Raw genomic sequence first — 12127 nt, 5'->3', positions numbered from 1 at the left:
CCTCTGTTAAAGGAGATTTAAGGAAATCAGAAATTATGCCAAATGGCTATGCAAAGATTACTAGGCCAAGTCCCTTACAGCTTTACAAAAAAAACTTTTTACATAAATAACTCAAAGGTCCAGGTCATTCTTGATCCAGTGATGTGTCCCGTTGTTCTTCCCATTATAGTCAACGTAGCAGTAGAGCTCGGAGTAGATGTTAGAATCAGAAATCGTACTTCTGATGAGGGTGACACTCTCTCGCACTTCAGACCACGACATGCCAAACTTTGCTGCTATCTTGTTATTCGCCTCAGTATTATCACCTGCTTTGACGGTTATATCCTGACCAATTTCAAAGTTTGAGGAGATCTGTTTGGTGACCTTGTAAGTCCACTGGGATTCAGCAACATTTCTCTTAAAGACAATGCGGCCACCCCACCGCTGCACCATCCTTCTTCTCCATTCGTATCATGCTGGTGGTTGTGTCCACAATCTTTCCAGACTCCATGTAAGGGATCCCGTGTTCCAAGCTGGTTGGGTGGTGAATGGTTATGACAGCGTTTCCCATTCTAAAAAAAAAAGGAAATTATTGAATGAAAATGTGTGTGCAATAATACTCAATGATGCTCAATTGCACAAAATGCTCTCGGTGAGCTTGTATGTTTCCTGTAGTGTTGTATTTGATATCCGCCTGTATTCCCTAAAATACCCCGCCTCAATATAATTCAGTAATTCATTGTCCACATCACCATATAAATGTACATTCAGATAAACCAAACCCAGACTGCAAAATTATTGACTCTTTTTTTACCTCTCAATTGAGTGCGTTGCTAGGTATTCAGTAACCTTGGGCGGTGTCTGGGCCGGGCTCAGCTGGATCCGGCTCTGGGGCGCTGGTCTATGATTTGTTCAAAAGTGAACTATCTCCTTTTAATAAATGAACTCACTCAGAGACTTAATTATAAGAAAGTTTACGAACTGCCATACACTGAAAAAAAATGATTATGGCCCCAATTAAATGAAGCATAATTCAATTTAGCTAGTTTTAATTATTTTATTTCAGTTTTTGATTTTAATTAGTATATATTAATAGGTTTTAAGCAAATTATATGTGCTTTAAATCCAAGTCATTATAATTTATTAAATTCAGTTTAAAAAAATTAGTTTGGTTCTTTGCGCATGCGCACAAATGCACATTTTCCCTGATAGTAAAAGGAGTTTCCAGTCAGGTTCACGGTGACGGTGGGAAAGGAAGACGGGATATTTCAGCCCCGGAGTTTTGCTCAGTCGGTCTATTTGCACAGTAAGTAATACACTGAAAAAAATGATTCATTCAATTTAATCAATTTTTTTAAGGTAAGCGGTTACAATCAATTTATTTAAGCTACATTTAAGCAAAAAAAAATGTGTTGAACTTAATCAATTTTATTTAGTAACCCTAGTATAAAAAAGCTTAGTAATTTCTGCCATATTTAATTGTGCTACATTCTCGTATATTATTTATTTATGACTGATGAAAAATTATTAATTGAATTTAATAATTTTTTTTAAGGTAAGTGGTTGCAATCAATTTATTTTAGCTACATTTAAATAAACACATTTCATTGACTAACTTTCAACATTTTTAAGGAAATTGTTTGCAATCACTAACCTTAAAAACAATATATAAAAATGACCCTTAAATGGCTTTGCAAATACACCAAGTGGTAAGTTTAATGTTATTTTTTAATGTCAGCAAATGTACAATAACAATTTCTTTGTGTGTACAAGTGTTTAAAACAAGTGCTCACTGCACATTCACAAAATATAAAATAAAAGACCACAGATGGAAAGAGGCCACAATGTTTGTGAATCAATAAAACAGCACAAAAGTCAAAAACAGTAGTGCTGACTTCACACATTGCACAATAATAATTTTTTTAAAAAAGTGTTACATTTTTACAGACAACATGCAGTTATGAATCATTAAAAGCATTATTAAAATGTTTAAAACTACGGATTCCCAGGTCTTAAATGATAAACAGAGTAGACTGTGACATCTGGACTAACATTTCATGCTGAGCATGCACATACATGTCTGCTACAAAATTTCAGTATTAAAGGTGCAATGTGAAATTTTTAGAAGGATCTTTTGACAGAAATGCAAAATAATATACAAAACTATATTATCAAGGGTGTATAAAGACCTTTCATAATGAACCGTTATGCGTTTATTGCCTTAGAACAAGACCTTTTCATCTACATACACCGAGGGTCCCCTTACATGGAAGTTGCCATTTTGTGCTGCCATTTTTTTACAGAAGCCCTTAAAGGACAATTTTTTGCTAAGTTGTCTCCAACGATGACATGTTTGTCCTTCTCTATGTGTTTCAAAAGCGAGAAGTGAGCCATGGACTAAGCCGTTGGTTGCAACTCGCAACCTCACCACTAGATGCCGCTAATATTTACACACTGCACCTTTAAAACGTTTTTCAGTCCTTGAATTTTTGGGGAGAGCTTTAGAATCCATCTGCATAATGAATTTCTAAAAAATTTCAAAAAAGTAGTATTTTAGTTCTTTGGGGTACGCCAAATTAAGCACATAGATTGTACCCAGCATCAATGCAGGCTTGTGCCACAGATTTGAGCTGCTCAAGAATCATCACTCCAACAACGATTCCAATATCGTCATAGTCGCCAAGAACACCTTCTTTCTTTTTGATTACACATATGTCCATGGTGATGTTTTCCAGGTCTTTCAATAAGTCATCTTGTTGACTGTCCTACATTTAAATAAAAATAAGCTGTTATTAGAGATTGTTCTGTTTCATAACACTTTGACAAGTCTACAGGCAAGGGTAATTACAAAAACTATGACACCCCTGTTGCCCATATATTATACAGTGCCCTCCATTAATATTGGGACAGAGTGCACACTTTGAGCTGTATTTAGAGGGTATTCACAAATTCCAATTTGTCTTTAGGATTTAGGAATTACAGTCGTTTAAATGGGCCAAAAGTAATGGGACAGTTGAGCTGTAATGGACATTAATTTTGTATTTGTTAAATAATTTCCTCATATATGAAGCATGTTGTAATCTAAAGTTGAAGTTTGGCATTTGGACGCTGTGGCTGTAAATGTAGAGAACTTAATTCAACTACATGCAGGGATCCTCACCCGTTATACACAAGTAACAGGCTTACACCAAAAGTCATATGAAAGTACAAAATTATTAATACACAATTTTAGAACAAACAAACAGCATAAAACACAATTTAAAAGGGAAAGAATTATATATGGTATTTCAAATTCAAGGGTTAGGGAATAATCACAATCTGGCGCCCCCTGGTTAGACTGTGAATGAAAAGGGCTATCTCAACAAATCACACCAATAAAGTCATAACACGGCAAACAGTCACACGTGAGATTTACACAGCAAGGGCAAATAACAAATTTTAAATCAGTGTAAATACTGCAAAATTAACCCCACACATTTAGAAATAATATGACTGATTTGGTTTGATCAGTATAGAAGCTCTAAAAACAATTCACAATTATACATCAAACACAGGCGAGCAGCCAATATCCCACAAAATCAGGAAGACTTTACATAAGCAACAAAGTCACAATCATAATGTCTAAAAAGCCGGGTTTTATCAAACACAGTCAACAGTTTCGTCACTCACGGCCCCGCCCACTTCGCACTCGTAGTGCGGGAATGAAGCGCTACAGATGAGGCAATGACAGCGATACACAAGCAACTCTCGGCTCCAACGATTTCCCGGACACGATGGCCAGCGAGAGAAACCGGAACTGTAGAACAGATCTGTGAAACAGAGGAAGAGCAATCAGTCCCAAATCGTTACACATCAATGTCCACTCTTTCGTAACCGGGGAGAGTTCACACTTCCCTCTACACGAATAAGTAGCGCGCGTTGTTTGTCTCTCGTGGACCTCTCGCTGCCCGGAGTCAATCGCGATCGTCGTCACTGCATATATCGATCGGCATACGGCGTTGAAGCTTATCCCGTTGCAATTCCCCTCTCCGTCAAAGAAAAAAAAAACTCTCGAAAGGGCTGCATGCTGGCGCTTATATTCTGTGAATCTTCCAATCATGTTACACCCCTGGCTCATCAGCAACATTGAACACACCTGCGAACAAAAGCTTGGAGACACACATGCACACCTGATAAACATTAACCCACCCTCACAAGATATCAAACGGTCAGTGTTCACCTCCCGTTACATAAACACATCATGTACACAATTCACGTCCATAAAACAACTTTTAAGTGAACTGTCCCATTATATTTGGCCCTGAAATACACTGAAATACATTTTTACATATATAATAACATATCCCAATATTTATGAAGGGCACTTTGTGTGTGTGTGTGTGTGTGTGTGTGTGTATGTATAATATATATATATATATATATTTATTTATTTATATCTGTGTGTGTGTGTGTGTGAAAGCAACTCCGAGAAAGCGAAAACATAGTGGAACTGCAGGTAAGCACTGCAGCTTTTAAATTTGGACAATTGATAACGAATTTATCGTGACGTGAATATATTAAAACACGTTATGAGATATCGTCACTGATATATTTATAAGCACCATGCAAAAACATCTCTCTGACACTTTTAAAAAACTTTTATATAGTACTGTCAAGCACAAAGTCTAATATTAAGCGAGTTAATAACAGACAAGGCCAACATCAGAGCCAGGGAATCCTGTCAGAGATGTAGCCCAGAGAGGGCGGTGGTCAGTGGGGCGAGTAAACACTGACGTCCGCTCTCTGGTTCTCACGTACCGAAGCTTCCTTAAGCAAACGTTCAAACAGGCGCTCTCTTAACTTATCGACTGCATATTTGAATATTATACATATATATTCTCGACTGAACTAATCTTAAAACTACATCTTGTGACAAAGAAACGCTAATATTAAGAAACTGCTTGTTATGAGATTCAAAACAGCCGAGTGAAATCCGTGGCGGAAGAAAGTAGTTCCCAAACAAAGTGGCTTTTAAAATAACTCTGTTGTTGTTTTCTAGTTTTCGTTTTTCAAACGTGTGCCGTCGAACTGTTGTATAAAAGCAATTTCGCTCTCGGAGTCGTGTGATATTTGGTTAACTTATATCGTCATGGCTGGGATTGCCTCCAGCACTCTGCCTGGAGGAGCTATCTTATAAACGGCGTATTTTAAGTATATAAAAATATTCACGGTAAAAAGGTGCTGTATTGATTAACCCTCAATCGGTCCTTGGGGTCAATATGACCCCAAACGACATTTCATTGGTTAACAAAAAAGGTTCCCTTCATCTCAGAGATGTAAAACTTTGTGACTTTTCCTAAATAATCTATCTTTACATGCACAAAAAAACTGGGCTTGATTCGGTTGTTCTAAAGGTATGTAAAAAATTTTTTTATCAATCTGTCCCTTGGGGTCAATATGACCCCAATTGAAAGTGAATGGGAAATGCAAAAATTTTTACTTTTTTTCCATTTGTCAAAAAATAAATATCAATAAATCCAGCATAAATCTGAAAATTTTGACACAGAAATGAAGGCCTGGTACTTGTGCACAAATGCAATGCAAAAAATACATGCTCACACAAACACACACAAATACACACACACACAAACACACACAGGTGTGACTGCCACAGAGACCATTTGTGTGGAATTTGGCAAATAAAATCAGTCACAAATGCAGAAAATAACACATAAAGGGGTGTGACAATGCACACACATGTACACTCACAAACACGCTCACACACGCATGCACGCACGCACGCACACACACACACACACACACACACACACACACACACACACACACACACACACACACACACACACACACACACACACACACACACACACACACACACATGCTCTTTCTCTCTCCTTCTCATGCACACTCTCTCACACACTCTCTCTCTCTCTCTCTCACACACACACACACACACACATGCGCGTACACACACACACACACACACACACACAAACCCACACACACAAACCCACACACACACATACAAACCCACACACGCACACACAAACACATACAAACACACGCAGACAAACGCACACACGCATGACTACCACAGAGAGCATTTTTATAAAATTTGGCAAATAAAATCAGTCACAAATGTAGAAAAAGGATACAAAGGGGTGTAACCTAATGCACGAACATGTACACTCTCTGTCTCACACACACAAACACACACACACAGACACACTCACATGCTCTCTCCCTCTGCCTCTCACACACATTCTCTCAAGCACACATGCTTGGCTCTCTCTCTCTCTCTCTCTCCCTCATTCTCTCTCTCTCTCTCTCTCTCTCTCTCTCTCTCTCACACACACACACACACACACACACACACACGTGCGCGCACACACATGCATGCACACGCACACACACACACACAGACACACACACACACTTACACTCAGTCAAATTTCTATGGCATTTTGTAAAAACAGACATTTCAAAATGCATAAAAAACTATAAAAAAATACTATTTGACATAATATTTATTTTTAATATCCTTTCTAATGTTTATATAAACATAAATTTACAAAATGTATCACAAAAGTAATGATTTGAGCAGTTGTCCATATCCAGGAAAATGAATGGGTCTCTATGGGAATCTGCCGTTCTAAATGATTTAATTCCTACACTGTAATTCTCTTATGTTTTTTTCTTAAAACCGATGCCTGAATTCAACACCCCACACCTATATTAATATCTAAAAACAATTTAAATCAAATTTAGATAATAATTTATGTAAATTTTCATAAAAATTTGATATTTTTCAGGAAAGCAAATTGTGTAGTTGAGGATTTCAGTGGTAAACAGGTACAAAACTACTTCAAATCTCTCAAAACACAGCTTTATTGTATAGATGAGAAGTAAACAAAAAAAAAATGATATATTATTTGTATTATTGAAAATGTATATTTTTCTTACAATTATGCTTTCAATTTTGGGGTCATATAGACCCCAAGGGCCAGAAGTGTAAACAGAAAACGAGGAGCGTTTGAGGGTTAAATTGAATGAATCATTTTTTTCTGTGTAAAATGTAAAACTTTCAGTAAATAACTATGCACATGCTTAGGACGTTTGTCTTGTAATAATGTACAGGGTAGCTTCAGATATAAAATCGAAGACTAGTAAAGTGATGTTTTATCATTAAAATCTGATTGCGTCCATTGATTTAATAGAATGTTTGGGTATACCAACATGGCGGCGCGGTGGCTTCACAGTTGTGACGTCATGTGCAATCCAGTCATTTATATAGATCAGTGGTGCAGACCCATCAAACACAAGTCTGCATTATACGTTAACTAAATTAATTTTCCATTTGCACAGAAGATAATAATTTGCTGAATAATTATAACAGTTCTGAATTAAAACTTATAATTAATAATTATATAATAATAATAATAATTATATAATTAAATAATTTCGATTTTTCCATAAAATATATCACTACCATTGTTTGTCTTAAGATGCACACCAGGGGCGTATTACAGAAACTTTCTCTCTTAGGTCTTAACTTAAGATATATTTATATTACAGGAGCAAATCTTACGTTGATTTAGGATTCTCATCTTATCTCATCTCTAGTTAGAAAATCTTAAATCTCTCAATCATGTTTGGCTATTAACTTGGCTGTTACCAAGCAACCAACAATGCGTGAGCCTTGTCCTTTTCATTTCAATGTGGCAGAAAAAGAAATGTTATTAAATTTATTGTAATCATAGTCTGTGTATTTTATTATTATTAATGTTTAAGCATCAATGTGCTGCACATCATCTGAGTGTTACAGTTCATTTTAATCATTTACAAATGCGACTTACAAAAATTAGAAAACTATCCTTCCTAAGTGCTAGGATATTACATTTCAATGTTTGACAGAGACATGAGAAAAAAATAGAAGCACAGTCGAGTGTGTTCTGTATTCATTATGATCACCAAGATAACCAGACTGTTTTTTTTTAATAATGAGGGATGACATAAATTGGATGATCACTCCGGGTGTGAGGTGCCTTTTATTCCTGCTTGCAGATTTAATTTGGTTTTAATACTTATTTGAATCAATTATTATTGTCTCATAAATAAATACATTTCTTTACCTGATATTTTATTACCAGTATGGGTTGTGACAGAGTTTTAAAACCAAAACTTCACCAGCTGGAATGTCACTTTACATGGGCTCTGAAAAAAGAAGACATAGATCTACTTGATCTGCTCATCAGGCTGGAAGAACAGATTAAGTTGGATTTTGGAAAAAAGAAGCACTTATGTGTTAAGTTAAAGCATATGTTAAATTTTTGGGGGGATTTCAGAAAGAAGCACTTAACAATCTGATGACATCTGTGAAGCTCTACATAGAGTGCCATGAAGAGGAATTTCACAAAACTCATTGTCACCTATTGGGAACCTGGTTAAACTACCATGAAGAACTATACAGAGTGTGAAAGTTACCTGCAGAAACTACAGACGATAAATGAAAGATATGCAACTGAGGCTTCATCTGTTCCAGAGGTGCTTAGTGAGAAGGGATATATTATGACCGAGCCAAAGACTGTTTCAAGAAGTGTTTGGAGCTGGAACCAGAAGATAGTGAGTGCAACGCTGGCCATGCCATTGCTCTGTTTCGACAGAATACGGGGGCTACACTAATTCACCCACAATCAAGCAACTGAGACAGGCCATCAAAACAAATCCTGATGATGATGTTCTTAAAGTCTTCTTAGCTATTCAACTTGTTACTTACAAGAAACATAAGGAGGCTGATGACGTGGTAGAACAAGCTTTAGAAAGATCTCCAGATCATCCACACGTCATGCGATATGCTGGAAAATTCTTCAGGATAAAAGGATGTGTGGACAGGTCTATTGCTCTGTTGAGCAAAGCCCTTGAGCAGTCACCCGAATTAAGTTGCATACATCATCAGTTAGCTCTCTGCTATAAAATAAAAAAAATCCAACTGCTGCAAGAAGGAATTCATTACGCTGAAACATTACAGGTTCAACAGATTCGTGATCAGATCATCTATCATTTAGAAAAGGCTATCGACCATGCACCCTACTTCATTACTGCAATGAGTGATCTTGCACTGCATTATGGTGAACGACGTGAAATTTCACGTGCTGAAGAGTTGTTTCAGAAGACGTTCAAAACAGCCAAAGAGAAAAATGATAATTTATACCTGGTCAGTTTTTACTACGCTGAATTCCAGTTGCACTGCAAAAGATGTGAAGCTTTAGCTATCGAGCACTACATGCAATGCCTGAAGTTGTGTCCAGGTTCACCTGAAAGAAAGATAAGTTTTATCTAATCACCCGCAAAGAGTGACTATTAATGGCAAATTGTCTGGAATTATCACATTAAATACAGGAGCCCCTCAGGGAGCAATTTTATCACCAATATTATTTTCTTTGTATATTAATGAGTATAAGATAAACAATGAGGGGTTTAGTCTCCTCAAATATGCCGATGATATGGCACTTTTGGGCCTTATGAAAGTAGGAGATGCTGGTAGTGCTTCTGCATATTATGAACATGCTGAAGCACTTTTTGAATGGTGCCAGTCGAGTGCATTGGTGATAAACATAAATAAGATCCCATGGTCCAGTTGGTAATAACTGGAGACAAGCGTAATCTTTTGGGGTTGGAACCTGTAGTTTTAAATGGAAATCCAATAGAATTTGTCAGTAATTTTAAGTATTTGGGGACATATATTGATGCCCAACTTAATTTTTTAGAAAATACTGATAGCATCTGCAAGAAGGCCCACCAGAGGTTACATTTAATTAGGAGGTTGAATCACTTTGGTGTGAGCAAGATTATACTTGAAATGGTCTATACAAATTTTGTGGAAAGTATTTTGGCTTTTAATATGACATCATGGTATGGCAACCTGACTGTCGTGAGTAAAGGTAGACTTTCCAAGATTGTGATTGAGGCAAGCAAGATAATCGGCAAGACACAGAGACACTTGAGTGATCTGTACTGTGGAAAAAGTAAGGAAAAGGCCTTAAAGATAGTGGGTGATGTTTCTCATCATTACATAGCAAGTTCCAACTGATGCCGTCGGGAAGATGTTATAGGCAACCACGAGTAATTAGGAAGGTTTACCAATTATCCTTTGTGCCAAATGCTGTCAAGATTTTAAATGTTAATGATTGATGTGTGTTTGTTTTTCTATTTTCTCTTTTTATTGTATTTTATGTGTTATGTGTTGTTGTATTGATGCATGTGAAGTCAGAGACAAATTTCCTCTACGTGGACAATAAAGTAAAGTAAAGTAAAGTAAAGTTATAAGAGATTGAAAAAGATTGCAGGGAAACGTATTCGTAGAAACACTTGTGGTGAAGCTTATGCTATACTATTGTACCTGTTGCACAATATAAACCTGAATAGTTGAATAGTGGCACACGTTTTCTATAGCCTAAAGCACTCTATATTTGTAAAATTAAACAGTAAATGTTTTAAAAGTTACTTTTAAAAGTAACACTAAGACAAAACATGGAATTTTGTGTATTAATGAATTGTTGTAAATCATTTTTAATGCCTTTCTTTATCACAATATCAATTTTTTCTTGTACAAAAACTTTGGTATTTTAAATAATGGATATTATTTTTTTTGTTTACAATAGATTGGGGACCTGCTGATATAAATAAACCAACCATGTTATTTACATGTTATTTTACATAATTGCAAATAAAATGATAAGAGATTACATTGGTGAAACTTTTGTTAATAAAATATAATTTTACAATATTTCTAAAACGTTGCGGTAGGAATTTTTAAAACTGTTATATTAAATTAATATAAATTATGTAAATTTATACAACATTATTTACTGGCTCTCAAATCTGATTGTCTATGAGGCCTTCCCAGGCGTGCAATATTGTACTGATAACAGTAGCCATGTTTCCATAACCATGATTTTATACGCATTTTGAAGTATGGCATCAAAAACAATGATGGAAATGCCAAATTTTGATTGAAATCCATTAATTTACAGAAAAGTTTTTACGCTCGCTTGAGGTGGTTTTTGATTTATGCGCTTCAAAGATCAGAGCTGGATGTAACCTTTTGAGGGAGTACCGCAATAATGTCACATCGTGTGACGATTATAGTCGCCATGAAATGGAAGTAGCGATTGCCTTATTTTCCCCATGGTGACGTATATCCGAATGAAATGGCTTTTGAGATGAAATAAGGCAGGGCTGGATTTGAATTTGTCCATCGAGATCTGATTGGATCGTTTGAAGTTGGGTCGTGTTGCTAATTGCTAATCGCTGCAATCTTCTCCCAGACCCGACCACCTGCCATACTATATGACCGGAAGTGAAGATAGATCGTTTTTAGGAGGGGAGGAGATTTGCATTTTTGATTAAAGATTATGAGCACACACGAATTTTTTTAAAATAATGAAGCTCACAGATGAGTCATTTGTTAATAATACCACAATATTAAAGAACATATATATAGTTTTTCATTTCAATTTCGTTGCGACTTTAAAATACACTTGGCAAATAAAGCAATGAAAACAATAATTTTCTCTTTATCATTCAACGCATCTCTCCTCCTCTTAAAAGAACGCAAAACACTGTTTGGAACTGGCAAGTAGGACACTGGCATATTAATTGGGACACTTGGTGACTTATTTTCCTGTGATGTGACTACAGTGTTTTAAAAGCAGTTTTGCTTAGCGCATGTCCACTTGCTTCTTTCTTGTCTCTTATTTTTACAGAATTGACGTTGCATGCTCCCAAAGAGCCCGAAAAGTTTTTTTAAGCTGCGATTGGGCTAGCCAAATGTCAAATAAAAAAGAACCAGTGGACTGCTGATTAGATGTCTCATGGGCTGGTCTGTCTGGAAAAAAACATATTAAAAATGCAGAAAAGAAAATCTTGAAAAAGAAAGAAAAAGAAAGAAATGGGCAGTGATGCGCAATGTATGGGCTGGTCAGACAAAATATTATGAGATGTATTGACCCTAAAAAGTACGTCGGCCCACCGGGAAATTGCCCGATCTGCCAGATGTCCAGTCTGCCTCTGATTTAGTCATTTTTCTTTAAGCCATGTAGAACAACCTCAAAGAAAAATCCATATTGCACTGAGATTCAGTACAAAT

The 12127-nt window shown here is 36.3% G+C and overlaps 1 protein-coding gene and 1 pseudogene across 3 annotated transcripts in view; both read left to right on the top strand.

Moving 5' to 3' along the window:
- Nucleotides 1–12127, top strand: part of LOC129421333 (uncharacterized) — a 58122-nt gene that overhangs the window by 21277 nt on the left and 24718 nt on the right. The gene's annotated exons all lie outside the window — the stretch shown is intronic.
- Nucleotides 7763–10014, top strand: LOC129420635 (interferon-induced protein with tetratricopeptide repeats 5-like; annotated as a pseudogene).

The sequence above is a fragment of the Misgurnus anguillicaudatus genome, chromosome 4 (assembly GCF_027580225.2).
Source record: "Misgurnus anguillicaudatus chromosome 4, ASM2758022v2, whole genome shotgun sequence".
In the NCBI taxonomy this organism is placed as follows: domain Eukaryota; kingdom Metazoa; phylum Chordata; class Actinopteri; order Cypriniformes; family Cobitidae; genus Misgurnus; species Misgurnus anguillicaudatus.
This window is presented reverse-complemented; position numbering and strand designations above follow the sequence as displayed.